The sequence below is a fragment of the Camelus bactrianus genome, chromosome 17 (genome assembly GCF_048773025.1).
Source record: "Camelus bactrianus isolate YW-2024 breed Bactrian camel chromosome 17, ASM4877302v1, whole genome shotgun sequence".
Taxonomy (NCBI): domain Eukaryota; kingdom Metazoa; phylum Chordata; class Mammalia; order Artiodactyla; family Camelidae; genus Camelus; species Camelus bactrianus.
Genome location: NC_133555.1, coordinates 48,800,942 through 48,823,452, shown reverse-complemented (window position 1 = coordinate 48,823,452; position 22,511 = coordinate 48,800,942). Strand labels below are relative to the sequence as shown.

General features: G+C 41.4%; 1 protein-coding gene across 17 annotated transcripts in view; it reads right to left on the bottom strand.

Annotated features, from left to right (window-relative positions):
• The window catches only part of NEK10 (NIMA related kinase 10), a 180,592-nt gene that overhangs the window by 82,531 nt on the left and 75,550 nt on the right, over window positions 1-22,511 (bottom strand). The window lies entirely within an intron of this gene.

Here is a 22,511-nt window from a genome sequence, read left to right as displayed (position 1 = left end):
TTTTTGTCTGCCGAATAAAACATAATTGTCAGCTTTTAGGTTGTGTGTCTTTTTTTAGTCGACAGTACAAAACTTGAAAATATACATCACTAAGTGATACCCATAGCTAAGGAAATACAATAATTTTACTCATATAACAAGCGCATACACAGAGGACACTGAACATCACCATGTATCATATTATCTCCAGTGTCCTTGGTCTTGATGCCATATGGGCTTTAGACTAAAAGGTGGCTGCCAGTTCTCCTTCCTGCCCCTCCTTGTTACTCGAACGTGACCTTAATGAGTTTCCGATCTGTGTACTTTCCCTCTGACATGAGAAATCACACCTAGGAAAAGTCCTTCCTGACTTTGAGGGCCAAAAAAAAAAAAGTGAAATTAGAAAACCTGACTCAATTAGTGGTACTTTCAGTACCACAGTGGTACTTTGATCAAAAGGGAAAAATGTAAAACTTAATATACAGAAGCCACAATTAAATACAGCTGAGCGATCACAAGGGGGCGCTCTCACACCCTGTGAAGACAGCAGAGCCCAACAGGAGGAAGAAAGACTTCTCCTTCCCGGCAAGGACTCAGCCCATGAAACACCGTGGGCTCTGTTTACCGCAGCCCTCCCACCTTCCTTTCCGCTCTGTAAAAGCCTTCTCCTTCCCTTGGCATGCTGGGACTAGCACGTGACCCACCATGCTTGTGGACCCAAAAGTGCAATTCTCTGCTGATCCAGAATAAACTCATCTTTGATGCAGAAATATCTGGCAGTCTATTTCAGGTCAACAGAATACACTGCTTTTGTAATAAAGAAACAATAGAAGAAAACTTTAATCAATAAGTTTTTTAAAAAGAATATGAAAAGGAATATATACATATACATATATATGTATAACGGAATCACTACGTTGTACACCAGAAACTAACACATTGCAAATAGACTATACTTCAATCAAAAAAAAAAAAAAAAGCAAAACAACACACAAGTTTTGAAATTTTCCAAGATAAGGGGTTTTGTTGGGGTTTTTTTGTTTATCTCTATTCACCATCCTTGAATCTCTAGTTAATTTTTAGTCCATGAAGCCTGCCCAATTTGACAATATTTTCAGATATTCTATTTCGAATAGGGTCATTACATATATATGTGTATGTGTGTGTGTGTTTGTGTGTATATATATATGTGTGTGTGTGTATATATATATATATATATGTGTGTGTATATATATATATACATATATATATATATATATATATATAGTAATTGACTTTTTACTTACCATATTGGAGATATGCTTCTAGGTCAACAATTACTCTACCACCACTTAATATTATGTACCTAAACAACCTAACCAGCCCCATTTCACTGTACAATAGCTACAATAGCTGAGAATGAATTAAATAAAATACCAAATAAACAGGGAAACAAAAGGAAAAAATTTTAAATATGTTAAAATGTTTATACAAACAAAAACCAATGTAAAAATTCCTGAAAATTACCAGTAAATTTTTTAAAAATCAGTGAAGAAAAAGTTTCATTTATAGTAATTCCTTTATTTTGATCATATTATCACCACAGCCAATTCATTCTACATTACCTGAAGCCCAACTGATGTAGGGAATGCCAGGGTTTGAGGGGAGGGGAGTCACAGGAAGGAGGAATAGAAGAGAAGGAAAACAGGAAAATCCTTGGAAGGGTGTCTAGAATTTTACATGCTTCATCAGTCTTGAAGGAAAAATAAATATTTGAGTCAAAAATGCTGCACTGAGACTGCACTATAAAAAAGGAACTGAGATTCCTCCTTATCAGATTAACTCATACAACCTTCCTAGACATGGAAGGTTTTGAATGAACATACTCTTTGATGGAATATCTATATGTCTGATTTAAAGGGTTAGAAGTATGAATAAATAGGAAACAAATTTAGAAGAAAAGACTGAAAAGAATCTTTCACTATATGAAGAATTATTAAATTATTAAATGGTAAGTACTGACGAGGTGTGTCGCACGGCCACTAAAACCCGAAAAGAATTTCGAGTCATGAGAAAAGAACTTCAACTTGGCATAAGAACACTTTGGCTTTTGTCTTTCTGGGTACAGAAATTTTCACAGTCACAAAAAGAAAAGAAATTATAAATCACCTTCCTCAAAGGCTGTTTTCCCCTTAACCTGTCATGAAGATGGTGAAAAATAAAAGAGATAAGCATTTACCAGTTCTTGGCTTCAAGAAAAGGCACACATTACATGGTCTTTTTCAGGTTTCTCTAATTCTAATGCTTTATGGATTCTACTAAGCAGCCGATAATGGGGACCAGTTAAATATAAACACACTGAGGAGCCTGGGCAATTAAACAAATGGATAATGGGAGGTGGGATCGAGACGAAGGATTCGGAGGACACTGGCTCCCCTCCCCTCACGAACACATCCAAACTACAACTACACAGAGGGACTCTCACTGCCATCAGCCTGGGGACCCGCAGAACAGCTCCCCTGCAGCCAGGGCTGTAAAGAAAGGTTCACATGGAGTCTGGTAGGAAGGGGGAAGGGACCTGGTCAGACCCGCACGCAGAAGAGGAGGGGACATCATGGGCTCAGCGTCTCCCTGGGGAGCGAGGGGTCGAGGCTCCGCACTGGGCACCCCAGCCCTGGGGGCCGACACTGGGAAGAGAGACCCCTCAGCCGGGGTGAAAACCAGTGAGGCTCACCAGGGGGCTGTAAGAAACTGAGACTCTGCTCTTGAAGGGCCCGGACCGGCTCTCTCCCAGCCTCAGTGTGGCGGCAGCAGGCTGAGAACTGCCGGGGGCTCTGGCCGGCCCGCCAGGACTGCTGCATCCCCCCCCGCCCCCCACCGGCCCCCACCGGGCTCCTGCTCCAGCCCCTCCGGCTCCGGCACTGCTCGCCACTGAGGCAGAGGCGGCCACCGCCCACGACAGTGTGCACGCCTGGAGGGGACAGAGCCGGCTTGGACCCCAGCCCTGCCTCTGGCCGGGGCGCAGGCAGCCACCGCCGGCGTGTGTCACTGCACACCCGTGGGAGGGAGCACAGTCAGCTGGGCAGCGCGGCACTGCCCCTCCCGTCACGCCCAGCCTCTAGCCGCGCGAGCGCACCGGGGACACAGTGACACCAGCACAGAAGTGCAGCCCCCGGGCCTCAGGCCCTGAGCCCACAGCCCCACCGAGGTGGAGACCGCCAGCACCCCTGGAAAAACCCAGATCCCTCAGGGCTTCTGCTCCAGCCCCTGCGGCCCTGATCCCTTCTTTGACAGGGCAGTGACAGCCACTGGGCAGAGAAGCCCCAGCTTGGCCCTGGCTCTGGCTCTGGCCCCTCCGGCTCCACCCCTACCTCCCACCAGGGTGGCGGCCGCCAGCACACGTGGGAGAAGATGCGGCCGGTGCTGCTGTCAGATCCAGCTCCCGCCAAGGCCCCTGAGCACACGCAGTTGCACAGGGATGCTCCCACACAAGGCGCGCCTGCAAGACCAGAGCAGGTAACTGTTTCTCCTAAATTCAGAGAGAAATAGAAAGTTAAACAAAATGAGAAGAGGAGAATATATTTCAAAAGAAATAACAAGGATACACCCTGAAAAAACATCCTAATGACCCAGATAAATCATTTACCTGATAAAGAGTTCAAAGCAATGGTAAGAGAATGCTAACTGAACTTGGGAAAAGAATAAATAAACACAGTGAGAACTTTAAGAAGGAACTGGAAAACAGAAAAAAGGACCCAACAGAGCTAAAGAATAAAATAACTGAAATGAAAAATACCGTGGAGGGAATTAACCGCAGATTAGGTGACACGGGAGAACGTATTAGTGATGTGGGAGGTACAGTAATGGAAACCACCCTATCAGAACAGCAAAAACAAAACAAAACAACCACCAAATTTTTAAAAAGGAGAGTAGTTTAAGGGACCTCTAGGACATCGTGCATACTAACATTCAAATTATAGGCATCCCAGAAGAAGAGGAGAGAAAGGGGTCGAAAATGTATCTGATGAAATGATGACTGGAAACTTCCTGATGCTGAAGAAGGAAACAGACATCCAGGAAGCACAGAGGGTCCCAAACAAGCAAACACAAAGAGACCCACACCCAGACATACCATAATTGAAACGGCAAAAGTGAAAGAGAGACTTCTAAAGGCGGCAAGAGGAAAACAAAGAGTCAGTTACAGGGAATCCGCCTAAGACTGTCAGCTGATTTTTCTGCAGAAACATCGCAGGCCAGAAGAGGGCGGCATGATATGTTTAAAATGCTGAAAGGGGGGAAAAGCCCTGCAAAGTTAATACTCTACCCAGCAAGGCTGTTATGCGCAACTGAAGGAGAGATAGAGGTTGTCAGACCAAAGCTAGAAGAGTTCATGACTACTAAACAGACCTTATGAGAAATATTAATGGATATTCTTTAAGTGAAAAAGAAAAGGCTACAATAAGAATGAAGAAAGTAGAAGGGAAAAATCCCACTGGTAAAGGCTGCAGATCAACTATTAAATAACCTAATACATAGGTTAAAATATTAAAAGACAAAAAGTGTAAAATCAAAATATAACTACAATAAATAATTAAGTGATAGACACGATGATTTTAAATATGACATGAAAAACACAAATTTGGGGAGGGAGAGTACAAAATGTAGAGCTTTTAGACTGTTTTTGATTTTAAATGACTATCAGTTTAAAATAAGTAGATATAGTTTACAGGTCAATAAAAATGAACTCCATGGTAACCACAAATCAAAACCTACAATAGAAACACAAATAGAGAGGAAAGAATAGAAACTTAAAACTAATGAAAGTTATCAAAATACAACATGAGACTAAGAGAAGACGAAAAAACAGAGAAGAACTACAGAAACATCAGAAGACAATTAACAAAATGGGAAGAAGTACATAATTATCAATAATCACTTGGACTAAATGCTCCATTCCAAGTACACAGGATGGCTGATTGGATAAAAAACAAGACCTTTATATGATGCCTACAAGAAACTCACTTCAGAGCTAAAGACACACGCAGAGTGAAAGAGAGAGGATGAAAAAAGATATTCCATGCAAATGGAAACAAAAAGAAAGCTGTGCAGCAATACTCATATCAGACAAAGGAGACTTTAAAAATTTTTTTAAAGTCTGTAATAAAGGACAAAGAAGGTCATTACATAATGAGAAAGGATCAACACAAGAAGAGAACAGAACTTGCATAACATGTATGCACCTAGTACAGGAGCACCTAAATGTATAAGCAAGTGCTAACGGACATTAAGGTAGAAAACGACACTAATACATTAATAGCAGGGGACTTTAACACCCCACTTATGTCAAGGGACAGATCATCCAGACAGAAAGTCAGTAAGGAAACACTGGCCTTACATGACACATTAGATCAGCTGGACTTAATATATATCCACAGGACACTGCACCCAAAAAAGGCAGAATACACATTCTTTTCAAGTGCACATAGAATGTGCTCCAGGATAGATAACATGCTAGCCTGCAAAACAAGCCTCAACAAATTTAAGTGTTTGGAAATCATGTAAAGCATTTTTCTAACCACAGTGATATGAAACTAGAAATCAATTACAGGAGGAAAGTAGGAAAAACAAGCATGTGGTGACTAAACAACATGCTTCTGAAAAAAACCAAAAACCAAAATACAATGGGTCAATGAAGAATTCAAAGAGAAAATAAGAAAACAAATGAAACAAATGAAAATAAAAACACAACTTTCCAACATCTCTGGGAAGCAACAAAAGCAGTTCTCAGAGGGAAGTCTATAATAATACAGGCCCTACATCAAGAAATAAGAAAAATTTCAAGTATTAACAGCCTAATCTTAGCAAAAGAAGAACTAAGTCCAAAGTCAGCAAAAGAAAGGACTTAAAAAGATCAAAATGGAAATAAAATTGAGACCCAAAAAAAAAAAAATCCAAATAAGAAACAAAGGGCTAATTGTTTTAAAAGACAAACAAAATTCATAAGCCTTTAGCCATGCTCATTAAGAACAAAACAGCAAGGACCCAAATAAAGAAAATAAGAAATGAAAGAGGAGAAATGGCAGCCAATACCGCAGAGATTAAAAAGAAATTATAAAAGAATATTATGGTCAGTTATATGCCAACAAACTGGACAACTAGAATAAATGGAAAAATTTCTAGAAACATACAGCCTTCCAAGATTGAATCGGAGAAAAACAGACAATCTGAACAAGATTAATCACTAGTAGTGAAATTAAATTTGTAATTTAAAAAAACTCCTACCAAACAAAAGTCCAGGACCAAAAGCTTCACAGGGTTATTCTACAAACATATAAAGAAGAGTTAATACCTATCCTCTCAAACTATTCAAAAAATTTTAAGAGGAGGGAACATTCCCAAATTCATTCTACAAGGCCACCATTAGCCTGATACAAAAACCATACAGACACTACAAAAAAAAAATTACAACCAATATCTCTGATTAACAAAGATGCAATGATCCTCAACAAAATATTAGCAAATAGAATTCAACACAACATAAAGAAGGTCATTCACCATGATCCGACATGATTTAGAGCAGGGATGCAAGGATGGTTCAACATCTACAAATCAATCAGTGTTACACACCACATTAACAAACTGAAGGAGTAAAAATCACATAATCATCTCAACAGATGCAGAAAAAGCATCTGAAAAAAATTTAACACCTATTTATGATAAAAACTCTCAACAAAATTGAGATAGAACATAGCACAACATAATAAAAGCCATTTATGAAGAACCCACAGCTAACATCAAGCATAATGGTGAAAAACTGAAACAAGACAAGTATGCCCACTCTCACCATTTCTATTTAGCATAATATTGGGTGTCCTAGCTACAGCAAATAGAAAAGAAAAAGAAATGAAAGGCATCCCAGTTGGAAAGGAAGAAGGAAAACTGTCACTATTTTCAGGTAACATGATATTATACCTAGCAAACCATGAAGTCTCCAGCAGAAAACTATTAGAGCTAATAAGTGAATTCACTGAAATTGCAGGATAAAAGATTAATAGACAGAAATCTGTTGCTTTTCTATACACAGAACTATTAATAACATTAACTAATAAGGAACTAGTATAAAGAGAAAATAAACAAGTAATGCCATTTACAATTGTATCAAAAAGAATAAAATACCAGAAATAAACTTAACCAAGGAGATGAAAGATCCACTCTGAAAACTAAAAGAAACTGATGAAGGAATCTGAACCAAATAAATGGAAAGATATCACATGTTCACGGATTGGAAGAATTAACATTTTTTAAATGTTCATTCTATCCTAAGCAATCTACAGATTTAGTGCAATATGCATCAAAATGCCGATGACATTTTTCATAGAACTAGAACAAATAATCTTAAAATTTGCATGGAACCACAAAAGACCCCAAAGAGCCAAAACAATCTTGAGAAAAAAGAACAAAGCTGGAGGTATGACACGTGCTAACTTCAGACTATACTACAAAGCTACAGTAATCAGAACAGTATGGTACTGGCACAAAAACAGGCACACAGATCAATGGACCAGAGCAGAGAGCCCAGAAATAAACCTATGCACATATGGGCAATTAATCTATGACAAAGGAGGCAAGAATACACAATAGGGGAAAGACAGTCTCTTCAATAAGTGGTGCTAGGAAACTGGTCAGTTAGGTGTGAAAGAATAAAATTAGAACATTTTCTTACACTATATACAAAAATAAACAAAAAATAGCTTAAAGATCTAAATGTAAGACCAGAAACCATAATATTCCTAGAAGAAAACAGGCAGTATCCTCTTTGACATAAGTCTTAGCAATATTTTTTAGATTTGTCACCTCAGGCGAAAGAAACAATAAGAAAAAATAAACAAATCAGACCTAATTAAACTTAAAAACTCTCACACAGTGAAGGAAATAATCAACAAATTGAAAAGACAACCTACTGAACAAGAGAATATGTTTGCAAATGACATGTCTGATAAGGGCTTGATATCAAAATACATAAAGAGCTCATACAGCAGTATCAACAAAACAAACAACCCAATCAAAAAATGGGCAGGAGACCAGAACAGACATTTTTCAAAAAAAGGCACACAGATGGCCAACAGACATATGAAAAAGGATGCTCAACATCTCTAATCATTAGGGAAATGCACATCAAATCCACAATGAGAAATCCCCTCAGACCTGTTAGAATGGCTATTATCAACAAGACAAAAAATAATACATGTTGGCAAAGATGCGGAGAAAAGGGAACCCTAGTACATGGTGGGAATGTAAGTTGTTACGACCACTATGGAAAGTATGATGGAGGTTCCTCAAAAAGTTAAAAACAGAACTACAATATGATCCAGCACAAGCCCACTTGGGTTTATACCAGAAGAAAATGAAAATATGAATTTGAAGAACTACATGCACCTCGGTGCTCACAGCAGCCTTATTTCCAAAGACAAGATATAAAAGGAACATAAGTGTCCATCAACAGATGAATGGATAAACATATGGTGTATGTATGTATGTGTGTGCGTATATATATATACACATATACATATATATATAATGGAATATTACTCGGCCATAAAAAATGAAAATCTGCCATTTGTAACAACGTGGATCACCTGGAGGGTATTATGCTTAGTCAAACAAGTGAGACAGAGAAAAATAGATACTGTATGTCTTCACTTATATGTGGAATCTAGAAAAAATTTTAAAAATGAATATAACAAAGCAGAGACAGATTCACAGATACAGAACAAACTAGTTTTCACCAGTGGTGAGAGGGGTCAGAGAAGGGGAAAGATACGGCTAGGTGATTAATAGGTACAAACTGCTAAGTATAAAATAAATAAATACATAAATATGCAATACACCACACAGGGAATATAGCAACTACCTTATAGTAAGTTTCAATGGAGTGTAATCTATAAAAATATTGAATCACTATGTTGTACACCTGAAACTAATATATCATTATAAATCAACTACACTTCAATTTAAAAAAAAGAAATGGATAAAGTTCACCCAGTTATGATGCTATAGCCATCAAAGGATTATTAGGCACTGCCTACTTTGAATCACAAAGACAAATTCACATCGAACAGCCTTGAAATTTCTCATTGTTCATTAACTGCTATTTGCTTTTTCTCTACTGATGTTTAAAAAAAATAGCTGGCCTACAGTTGACATTACACATTTTGTATTTGTATTCCAGCCAAATATCACCAGCTTTTAAAATTCAAGCACATAACTATACAATTATGGTGCTTTCACAGAATACAATACCTCAATTACATCATTATACAAGTGCCTTTCTCTGAGTATAAAGTCACACAAAACTGTGTATTCTGTGGGGGTGGGTACAGCTCAGTGGTAGAGCACACGCCTAACATGCATGACGTCCCAGGTTCAATCCCCAGCATCTCCAGAAAAAGGAAAAAAAAAAAATCAGAGAACAGAAGAGGGTCAGGCCACGCTGTCACGGTGCCTGTACTGCGCCCGTTCAGAGCTTTTTACCCTGTCAGTCACTGCAGATGCTGCAGGTGTCCTGCCCACATCCCCTACCCTTACTTCTTCAGAGCACTCTGGCCTGAATTCCAGCCATTTGCATTTTTGCCTGAGGATTTTCTTTGACCCCTTGGACATTCTCTGCCTGCAGTGCGACTGGCCTGAGGTATCAGTAAATTCATGGACCCCAGGAACAGCCCTTCACCAGGGAGGGGTATGAGATGTTGTATAATCACTCCACTCTCTCCTATTAGGTGGGTTCACTGAGTGATGCATTTAAACTGGCAGCAGGTTGGCGCTCCAGTGCAGCTCGCCCGGAGAGATCTTTGCCTGCTGCCTTCCCTTCCCTGTCTCACGTCCCCACTCCCCTACCCTTGTTCCCTAGGATCCCCTCCAAAATAAAGCACTTGCTCCTGAATCTTTGACTCAGGGTGTGCTTTTAGGAGCAACCCGAACTCAGAGACAAGTAGAAGGAACCCAGCAAGGTCAGGCAAAGAGAGGAACCCGTCCGCGGGAAGCAGCAAGCTGCAGTGGGGTCTCGGGGAGAATGGAATCGAGGGCTGCACGCACGTGGCCAGACTCCCTGTCACATTCCCTCCAGGGGCCAGCCTCATCCTCTCAGACCAACCTCCTCCTGGCTACAAGCATGACCACCCAGCGCCCCGGGCCTTTCACCTCCCGGCTTCATCTGTTTACTGAGTCCCCACTGAGTCCGCATCCCCCAGGGAAGAATTCTAATTACAGCAGCTTGAATGAAGGAAACGCTCCTATCACTTCTGCCAACTGGAGCAGGAACGCTAGGACTGGCCAGCCTGGGGGACAAGCGCCAACTCTGGCCAGAGCAAACATGGCCCGGGAGGCAAGGTCTCTCAAGCATGGGACTCACTCGGAGCGGAGGAGGGGAAGAGGGATTTTCCTAAGGAATGAGGCCGTTGCTCCCGGCATAATAGCAATTAATCTTTATTGAATCCCTGCTATACTCCAGGTGCCATTGCTATAGTGGATCATCCATCTACCTGTCTGTCTGTCTACCTGTCTCTATCATCCATCATCTGTCAGTCTGTCTGTCTATCTAATCAATCTATCATCCATCCATCCATCTAATCTATCATCTATCTATCCATCCATCCATCCATCTACATCTATCCATCCATCTTTCTAATCCTCATAACAACCCTATGAGGCAAGAACTGTACCATTATTACCATCAGCTCCCACATTTCAGACAAGAAAACAGAAGCTCATAAAGACTAAGGTACTTGCCCAAATTCAGACAGTTACGTGGAGAGCCAGGATCAAACCCAGGCTGTCCAGTTCTCGAGTCTGCACTGTGTCACATGGGCACCTAAGGGACGGCCCTGCTGGCAAACCCACTGACATTTCATTACTTCTCTCACCGCTACTGTTTGGGGCACTGTTTGCTAAGCTTAGGGATACAGCAGGCTGTCATAAAAATTGGAGACAGATTCAGAGAAGGAGGTGAGAGGAGCTGGTTAGATGAAGAGGCACGTGCTTTTTGAGGAGCAGACAAAGCCCTCTTGAATCCCTAAAGCACTAAGAAGAGGTGAGGTACTATATACAAAATCTGCAGAATTTAACCACCAAACGTGGTTAGTATCCCTTTCTGTGAAAATGAAGGTTTTGTAACAGTTGAGTGTTGCCAATGTGTATCAAAGTTATATACAATGTGTATCAAAGTTACATACAATGTGTATCAAAGTCACATTTCCAAATCATTATTTTGGCAGTTTATTACAGATCACAATATTGTCACAGTTTTATTATGAAGTTCTGTTTTTATGTGCGTTTTTTAGGAAATCTTCCCCCAAAGGGCAGCTTGAATTTCAGAGTATAGGACTCGTAACTCTTATGTTACTATTATAGAAAAAACAGTATCTCAGAAAAGGTTTTCTTTTATTGGCATCGTGCCACTGCCTCTCCTAGGACTGCTATGTACATTCCAAAACACCAGATTAAAAAATGAATAATTAAGTTTAAAAAACGAATAATAGTGTAGAGTGTTAATATCAGCTAAAGGAGTTATGAAATAAATTGATGCAAAAGATATGAGATTGGTAGGGTCACCGGGGTAACATTCCTAAGAATAAGCTGAATAACTAAAATGCTTCCTTAATTCCTCCACCTCTGATAGAGTAACTCGGCCTTCATATTTCCCAGCTGTTTAAATGCTCTAGGGGGGCAGGGTACAGCTCAGGGGAGAGCGCATGTTTAGCATGCACGAGGTCCTGGGTTCAATCCCCAGTCCCTCCATCGAAAAATAAATAAATAAACCTCATTAACTACCCCCGCAAAACAAAACAAATAAATAAAAACAAAAAAATTTTTTAATTAAAAATAAAAGAATAAATGCTCTGACTTCCTCCACTCTTTCCTTTCTCTGTCTGTCCTCATCACCGTCATCTCTTCTTCCCTTCTGACCATCAGTCAGCCAGAGGCACTTCCAAGCAAGTACCGTCATAACGTCTGACGGGAGAAACAGATGCCACTCCATATGGTTTACACGGTCCACAGGACGTGGCACAACCACTATGTGGACAGGTGCCGTGCCCGCCCACCCCCGCGGGCCTCTCCCTCAAGTTCAGCAGCACAGGCAGGCCCTGTCTACATGCTCCTGGTGGAGGCTCTTATAAGTTATCACAAGGTTTTCCAACCCTTGATCCTTCTACCCTTGACTGCTGTCTGTGTCTCCTCAAATTCAGCTGAAATATCCTCATGGAAAAAGACCAAGTCACCTTGGCCGCCTGACAGGTAGGTGCTGGGACATCTAAGCCAGGGACAGGTAAAGGGGTTAGCACGTATGTCTCTCTTCCCTTCCCTTTCCCTGGCTTCATTCTGCAGATTTCTAAAAAACAGCACTTCTGTTCAGTGACTGCCAGGCTGAGGGATACCCAGGGCTCGGCAGTACTGAGGGGAAAATTCCAGGTCTCCCACGATCCCAGTGTAAATCCCCACGCAGCCAAACTACAGCTCCTGCTCTCCCTTAAACATGCTGAGTCTCCTCAGAACTGAACTGAGGGAAGATTACATTCTCACAGTTCAGAAGGGCACTCTGAAGATGTACCAATGCGTGGGCAGAGAAATAAACACTCGCTGAGTGGAGGAAATGAGGGCACTGGCCGCCTGACCGCAGTGGTGTGGCCCTGTTTTGCCAAAGCGTCGTTCTTGGGCTGCTAAGACAAACTCTGTCACTTAGCAATTTAACGCCTCCTAGCTCCCAAGGGACCATTCAACAAACAATGCAATTTCTTTAAGTATTTCTCTTCTAAAGTGAGTACCATGTTAAGCTTTCTCCGCAGACGGTCCTGGGGGAACACGGCGGGAGGAAGAGTTTTCCTGCAATTTCTGGCATGGGCCAGGGGGAGGCAGTATAGGCCTCGTGAGACTAGCCTGTGGAGCCTGTCCCAGCCACAGGCCCAGAACGCTGGGCCTAAGCCACCCAGCAGCCTCAGGCTGGCGATCACCTTTCTGCAGTGCCGCCCACCACCGCCCCCTCAACCCCGCCCCCTCCCAGAAACCAGAGCCCCTGCACAGCCTGCACCTCTGAAGGCCTCCTGCTTGTGCAGTGCCCGGACTCGCTCCCCGTCCCCCTGTGGCCCTCGGACCCTGACAGCCTTGTACCCTGCTCCACGTCCTTGCCATGGGGTGCTAAGCCCCACTCCCAGACCTGTACTACAGAGGGTTGCTTCCTGCCCGCCCAGCAGCACCAGACCAGCTCCAGCCTGGCCCATCCAGCCTCCATCCAGCTGATCCGATGTCCGGGTCTAGCCCTTGAGAGGCCTTGCGGCTTCCACTTCTGCCCTCTTGGACTGCTGCTCCAACACAGCCACGCAAACACAGGGCGACCTGGAGGAGATCCGAGGAGCCCGAGCCAAGAGTCCACATGTCCCGCCAGATGCATGAGGCCAACTGCACCTTGCAGCCGAGTCAATGATTCATCTGAATGTACGCACACAACTGAGCCCCGGGGCAGCAACAGAGGAAACGCCCAGCAAACCTACGCAGACTGCCGCTAAGTAACTAAGCGGGGGGATATTTGTTCTATAATAACATCACCTAAATACACACATTCACACCATCAGATAATTCTTCTAGTATCTTAATTGTTCAAAAAATTAGTGTAAGTACACAAGAATATTTCTTTTTGGCCAAACCACCTCGCTAACACGTCAGAAAAGCATCTCAAAGTCATACCTGTGACGGTCTGTAACCTTTCTCACATCTCCCTCCTGAACCAAGTGTGGAACAGTCTACAGAATGACTTCAAAGTCAAAAGTTTAGAATGACAAACTAGACAAGTAACTGGAATAAAGATGGATAAAGAAGTCCCTTGTTTACAGACCCATGGTTACACGTAAAAATAAAGACATAAGGAGGTAAGGAAAAGGAGACATAGAAACTAGAGATAAATGATTTGGCATCACCAGTCTTGCTGACTGGTGACAACACAAGGGCTTCCAGTGGCAAAACCAGTCATCAGAGAGCTCCCTTTCCTGCTTTTTATGCTGCTGGGAGTTCAGAACAAATCAGACTCTGAAAAGCCTCCATCATACACCACATTATACATCTATATTCAAACTTTAAATCTTGGCTAAGTCAAGTTACTATAAAGTATTTTTTTTCCATTCATACACTTTCTGTGGTGTCAGCAGAATCAAAGACACTATAACATTAGAATTATATGAAGCTATAAATGTCCTTAACTTAGAGTTGTTTTTTCCCTTTTCTAGAAACTCCGTAACTTTTCATTTTGAATTCAGAAAGTGTTTCTGAACATTAAGTCTGCTAAGAGTATTAAAAAAATAAACTATCTAAAAACTATGGAAACTTGAATGATGAGAAAACAACTGTGAAATTGGGAAAAATTAAAACAAAAATTTTCAGTTGAATAAAAGTAAAACTCAGCAAGTAATAAAGGCATGATGAAGGCTGCCTGGAATGCGTGCATCCTAACAGACACGTCACAATGTCCCCAACACAGACGTCACCAAAGTGGAACACTTCTAATCCCTGATGTGTCGGTTTGGTCCCCTAGGGATTCACCCAGTAGGAAACAGCACAGCAGAGAGATTGAGGACACACACCCCCGGAGTCCGGCTGTCTGCATTTGAATCCAGGCTTCTCCACCTCCTAGCTGTGTGACACCAGGCAAGATCACTTAACCTCCCTAAAGATGACTTACAACATTCACTCGATCTTAAAGGAGGTTTGAGGATTATGTGACTTCGTATTAAAGGAGGTTTGAGGCTTCTGTGACTTAGAACAGTGCCTGCCACTTAGTAAACTCTATACAAGTGTTTGGTAATAAAAATAAGTAAAGTATGTGGTCAGCAGCATAAAGCTAGACGTAAAACATTAAGGGGTAGAGTAGCAGTAACACAGGCTCTCTGGCAGCTTCTATTTAGCAGCTTTAAATAAATTCACGAGACCAGGTGGCCTATTTCATCCAGACTTTAAGATGTATTTAGAGTTCAATTTGTGCAGTTAAATCCTGAGTTCACTCAAGTTCCCTCCTACCTCCCCTAAAAGCAGATAACGTAATAAAACAATTCTGTGTGTGTGTGTGTGTGTGTGTGTGTGTGTGTGTGTGTGTGTGTGTGCGCAGAGCCCTAGGGGGGATGGGGCAGGGGTGGGGGCTATTATGCAGGTAAATCTTACCCCGCTGGCCACATGGAAGCCATAAACTGAAGCAATTATGAGCAAAAGGCGCCTCACATCCCACCTTCTCAAGGCACAACTATGCAAAATTCGGGTCCTCTGGTTCCCAGCCTTCGCCTGCCATGCACATTTCTCCCCTTTCATACTCCTCAGCTGCTTGGGTCCGGCTGCTAGAAAAATCCCCGTCCCTACTAGTGACCGAAGCAGCCGCCCAGGGAGCAAATACAGAGACGGGGAGAGAGAAGGCGCTATAAAGAAACTCAGCCTAAGTATTCTTCTCTGCTGTGACTAATAAGAAACGAATATGAATCTTAGGCACAATACGATCTATGTATTCAAATGTAACTAACCTTTCAAATCTCAGACTAATAGCAAACAATCACTGTTGTCCAGCGAGTGCCCACCACACACCAGCCAGGCACTGTTCCAAGCACACGACGTGCGTCACCACTCAACCACACAACGATCCTAGAAGGTGGGCAGCATTAATATCCCCAGCTTGCAGATGAGGAAACTGAGGCACAGAGAAGTTCGATAATTTATAACCCTCAACAGCAGACCCAGGACTTAAACCCAGTCTGATTCCAGGGCCTGAGCCAACCAGCCTGTCAATATTACATTCTTTTTCCAGTTACGTTCTTATTTTTGCAAATTCCTCTCTAGCAATTTTCCTCAGGGCCAATTTACCAGTCACAGGAGAATACTTGTCTCAATCATTTATAATCATTCCACTTAATTGTTTTAAATGATAACATCTTACTTGAACTCATTATTCATTTTTCTAGTAACTATGGACGATATAAAGATACAGCAAATAAATGGGAAAAGGTAAAATAAAACAGACCCTGGCACCAAGTACTTACTGTTTCAAACTAAAAACATTCACTGTAGGTGTCACAGAGGTAAAAGTCAGAAAAGTTAAAAAAATGTTAGAGCTAAAAATGAAGTCAGAATCCACTATTCTAGCATTAAAGTCAATATGAAATAACAGAATGGATTAAACCTGAAGTCTGAAAGGTGCATGTGAACAAAACACCTCTGTTATACTTTTGATACAGACAACAAATAAACAAACAAAACCCTAAAAAAAAAGTTAGTGCTAGGAAACCACTGACAAAATGAGAAGACATCCTACAGGATGAGAGAAAATATTCACAAATGATGCAACCAACAAAGGGCTAATATCCAAACTATACAAACAGCTCATACAACTCAATATCAAAAAACCAAACAATCCAATCTAAAGTGGGCAGAAGACTAAAACAGACATTTTTCCAAAGGAGACATAACAGGCTAACAGGCCCACAAAAAGATGCTCAACATTGCTAAGGAGTAGAGAAATGCAAATGAAAACCACAGTGAAGTATCACCTCTCACCTGTCAGAATGGCCATCATCAAAAAGTCTACAAATAACAAATGCTAGAGAGGGTGTGGAAAAAAGGGAACCCTCCTACACTGTTAATGAGAATGTAAATTGGTTTAGCCACTGTGGAAAACAGTATGGAGGTTCCTTAAAAAACTAAAACCAAACCTATCACATAATCTAACAATTTCACTCCTGGGCATTTGTCTGGAAAAATTGAAAACACTAATTTGAAAAGATACCAATTGTCAGTGGCCTTGGGATGAGCTAAGGCCGTGCGACCCAAGGCCACGATCAAGCATGGTTGCAGCATGCAGTAAATAATGACTGTGCACATGCATCAATTATACAAGATTTAGAACAAAGAAAATAGAAGTACGCATGCACTAGAGATATTCTGAAAGCCTCAAGAACAAAGAAATTGGCACTGCACACGTGCTGGCAGAAACTAGATAAAAAACAGGACAGCTGCACCATAGAGTGCACGCACCACCTTGTGGAAATAGAATAAAGTGCTGTGAACTCCATGTTTGCTCCGGGTGAAGTCTGTTTTGCGGTATGGCAGCTCCTCGGCATTTTTTCAGTTGGGCTGCTCACGTCCAAGAATCCCCCTTCAGCCTCCCTCAGCTGACACCAGTGTTCTTAGCAGCACTATTTTCAATCGCCAAGGCATGGAAGCAACCCAAGTGCCCACCAACAGAAGCTTGGCATAGGAAGGTATGATACATATATATACAATGGAATATAATTCACCTGTAAAAAGGAATAAAATTCTGCCATTTGCAGCAATGTGGATGGACCTAGAGAATATTATGCTTAGTGAAATAAGTCAGACAGAGAAAGACAAGTACTATGTGTATATACATGTGGAATCTAAAAAAATAATACAAATGAATGTGCCTGAAAAATAGAAACAAAATAGAAACAAAATAGAAACTCAACAGACATAGCAAACAAACTTATAGTTACCAAAGGGAAGAGGGAGTGAGAAGGAACAAAATGGCGGTATGGGATTAACAGACACAAACTACTATGTATAAAATGGATAAGCTACAAGGATATACTGTGTAGCACAGGGAATTATACCAATTATCTTGTAATAACCTATACTGGAAGATAATCTGCAAAAATGCTGAATCACTATGCTGTACACCTGAAACTAACACAATATTGTAAATCAACTATACTTCCATTTTTAAAAATGTTGTGACAATAATAATAATGACACAAATGAACTAATTATTATTTTGATTTCTTGAATTTGTGTAAGCACATCTGACTGTCCTTTATGATTGAATTACTGCATTCTGTTGATTCTTATTTTGTTGTTGGCTTTATTCCTTTGATAACTATGTAAGTTTAAAAAACTAAAGATCTAATCTGTTCTTAGAAACAATAACTAGTACATACATGAAAACTAAAAAAATGTGCAATATACTGCATATATGTATCTACATGCAATATAATGTGTATATACAGTCGAACTGTAATAATTCTACATAATAAAACTGAAAACGGGAAAAAAATGTTAGGGGTTTAGAGACTGATAAAAATGCACATGGATTTTTAAGAGTATTATACGAAAATTACTCAACCATTAAAAAGGAAATCTTGTCATTTGCAACAACACAAATGAACCTGGAGGACATTGTTCTAATAGAAATAAGCCAGAAAAAGACAAAAAAAAAGAAAAAGACAAAGAAAAAAGAGTTGATTTCATAGAAACAGAGAGTGGAATGGTGGCTGCCACAGGCTGGGGGGAGGGAAAAATGGGGAGATAGAGGCCAAGGGGTACAAATTTTCAGTTAGAAGAAGAATGAGTTCTGAGGATCTCATGTACAGCCTGGGGACTAGAGTGAATAACATGCTATTATGTACTTAAAAGTCCCTGAGCGCTGAGCGTCAGCATTCCAAGAACAAGAACAAAAAGGAGTTAAAGATGTCAGGGACGGATGTGTTCATCATCCTGATCTTGGTAATCATCACACAATACATGTGTATCAAATTGTGTTGCATACTTTAAACACAGACAATTATATTTGTCAACTTTTCCCAATTACTCTTCATTAAAGTTTTTAAAATAAAGACATTTTAAGACAAAACCAGAAGGACTCAGTTTCACTTTGTTATTCGAAAAGTGCCCCTCTTGGGGAGTGCTGGAAATGTCAGCTGTCTTGATTGTGGTGGTGGTTTCATGGGTGTGGACATCTATCAAAATTCATCAAACTGTACATCTGAAATACGTGTAGTTTACAGTCCAGGAATCATACCACAATAAAGGTGTTAAAAAATAATTCAAAATATTTATTAGGATTCTGTTGGTTTGCTCCTCTGGGCCCCCGGGAGACACCAGTTCTGCTGTCGTGGAGTCTGCATTTTAGTGGAAGAGACACAGGATAAACCAATTCAAATACCACATCATGTCAGACAGTACTGACAAGTGCTACGAAGAAATAAAGACAAAGGGACAGAGCATGAAGGAGGCTGCTGTCTGGGGCGGGGGTCAGGAAATCCTCTCTGCAGAAGCGACACTGAAGCAGAGACGGGAAGGAAGGGAGGTGAGTGGCAGGTGCCTGGAGGAGCAGCGTCCAGGCGGGAGCATGCCAGAGGTTGAGGGGAAGAGTGACGGGGTGGGAGATGTGTTCCAGTGGAACAGAGCAATTTCCTTTATAGCAGCACATTATTTCAGGTCCCGTTCATAATCATACAGTACCGGATCCCCATACAGTAACTGCTTTTTTTGCCTATAAAATACCACACTCTGGGCTCAGCGCTGGGGACGGCAGGGAATAAGATCATCACAGCCTATCACAAAGTAAATACAGAAGTGTACTTTGTGAAGGAAAAGCGCACAGAGTGTGTAGACTGGGAGAATCGTGCCCTGACTAGGGGGGTTGCCTGAGGAGGCGACATTCCAGCAAGAGGTGAAGGGTGAGAAAGAGTTAACCAGGTGACAACTGGGAAAAGGAGCATTCCAGGCAGCGGGAGCAGCATGTGCAAAAGCCCTGTGGTCAGAGGAACACAGAGGGAACAGCCAAGAGCAGGGAAGCAAAGTCTGGGTGGAGGTAAAGCTGGAGGACGTGGCGGGGGCAGACCACACTGAGCTGCAAGCTTGAAACCACAGGGAGGCCTGGTCCGTAAACTAGGAGCAGCTGGAAGCTACTGAAGTGTCTTAAGCAATTAAGAGTCTGAGAGCCCTGAGTTCTCTTAAAAACTTGAAAAGTGCATTCAGCATAATCGGATATGTTTCACTGTCTATTTGTTCAGGTTTACCTACAGGTTTATTTTGATCTGTCCAATGCAAACTTCACCAGCTTTTCTTTTCATTACCTAACGTAGTAACATGAGTGGGGTTACACTAAGGAATAAAGTCTCAAAGAATTCCCATTCCAGGATTAGTCAAAGTTTTCCATTTTTACGAGAACATTACTTATTATCCAGAAATCCCAAATATATGTTCTGAAGTAGCCTAACTATGAACTAGCCTAAAATGTTTCTCAGAGCTTCAAACGCTAAAATCTGCTCTGAAAATGCAGTTGAAAATACCGTAGTTTTGCACTCTGGAACTGGAGTGAGACACTGAGATAAAAAAGGGAGCCAAGGGCCATATTTGGAGAGTCTTATCCATGAGAAGGATAAAAAAGGCCTGCTTAATAATGACTCCAATCAGATAAAGAAAAGGAGGTTTTATGGACCTTCTGTTCCAGCACAGTCAGCCCAGGGCCCACAAACCACTTAACTAGCAGCTGAGATACAGAACAAAGGGCGCTCCGAGCCCCTGCCTGCAGGGGCTGAGAAAGAACTTTCTTCTGTTGACTAAGTTAATGTCTGAGGAAGCCAAGGCAAAAGGAAAGCACAAAATGACATGGAAACATCAAATTCATCAAACTCTGGGGACCCTGGAGGGCAGGGACAACATCTCAGGTCCACATTAATTGGCTCAGAGGGGCTCATAAGGATTACACAGAGATTACAGAATGTGGAGGGAAATACCCTGGGAATGGCTGAAGGGACAACTCAAGAAAAGGCACGAAGGTGTGAGACTCGGGGCAGAGACTGTGAAAGATATCCATCTTACTTTTGCCCAATTTACAAGCTCAGAGCAAACCCAAAGAGAAGAATATAAACAATTCAAAAGGAACTGGACATGTCAAATGGACATATCAGGAAATATCTTCAACTTGGAATAACAGAATTTGAGAGATTATACAGCTGACAGTGTCAGGACCCCGGCCAGGTCCCCTCCTACTGACATTTCCAGTGCACACCCATGACACCCTGCACTGAGCAAGGTCCCAAGCCTGTGGGCCTCCTCCCAGGAGGCCAGGACTGCCTGAAGGCCACCCTGGAGCAGCCCTCGGCCCCTTGTGACTGGGAAAAGGGGAAAAGTCACTCCTACCATTCGTTTGGCACATAGGACAACTGTGAGACAGCCCGTGCACTCTGTCCCAGAGAGCAGTCTATGGGCCCGACTGCTGACCTTTCCTGTCCAGGCTGCTTTCCCTTCTTGGTCTCATTTCCCCAGCCCCACCTCCGACCAGTGCTTCCTGGAACCATCTCCTGAACAAACTATTTCACTTGAATCCTTATCTTCTAGAAAATCCCAAAGTAAGGAAGTAATGGAATGTAATTTAGAACTGAGTTCTTTTAACTTCATGCTCAGCTGAAGACATCAAGAATCAGGAAGAAAAATGGCTTGTGAACCTAAGTTCACAGTAAAACCTACCACACGGGCATTTCCAACAACCAGAGGGGAGAGGAGGTGGGAAAAGGGAGGAGAAATACATTTTTTAAAGTAGTTTAAAAAAAAAACAAAGACCTTGATAGAAGTATGAATGGTCATAAGACACACTGTACATGCTATTAAAACATCCGTGGCATTTCTAAATGAAATAATAGCTTAACTATATTAGGAGGTTCAGCTTTCTTAATTTTTTAGTTAATTTAAAAATTAAAAGAGAATGTGACTTCATCTTTGGGCTAACACAACAAGATATTTGTTGTGTTTTAGATTTCTTCCTACTACTACATAGATTTCCTGCCCCTCACCTCAACACACACATACACACACACACACACAACACACACACATACACACACCCAATTATCATACTGGCAATTCTGAAATTAATTCAGTCTTGGGAATAAATCTACTTATTGCGAGTTTGTATTTCATTTGTTATGTCACTTTGATTGACAACTGAATCTGTTCAGAACATATGATTACTTAATACTTTTGTGATTAAACTTTATTTCAGAAAAAAGAGCACAAAGTGGAACAAAAGAAAATTCTTCTTCCAGCAGCAAGTAATGGGTGGGTTAGCTTTACTGTTAAGAGACTGAGTGCACAGATGAACTTTCACTTTTCAAGGGACAGGGGTAGCCTGGCCACCAACCTCTGCATCTTCTCATCATGTTAGTTTCAAAAACAAACACGTAAAGAATTTCTAGCAAAATAAATGACAATTTACCCTTCGAAAAACACCATTTTGAGCATTCTTGTATGAAAGGATTTTGTACAATAGGGCTGTTTATTTCCAATTTCCACCCTCCTTGGAGAAAATTCATTCTGAATCCTATCCCCAGGGCTCTGCTGTGTGTCAACAGACTAGATTAAAAAAGAAGATGGAAGTTGCTTGACCTGAGGAATGAGATCCTGAAGACTATTTCACTGAAATCTGTCTGTCTACTGACTACCGTATCTGCTTGCTAATTTCAACAGATTCGGACAAATGATATGTGATCAGCAAAAGAAGACTCTCACTTCATAATAATGAGTTGCAAAGGAACCCTAAAAGCATGCTAGAAAAGTTACAAGGGTCTCAATTCATCAAAATACAAACACTCATTTACCCAAGAAGCAACCACCTTTGTAAACCTATGTTGAAGTATGTATGTCATCATTTATTCACTCACATATTAAAATTTATTCAGGACCTATTATTTGCCAGACACTGAGACAGGTATTAAGACATAAAACCCTTCCTCTGA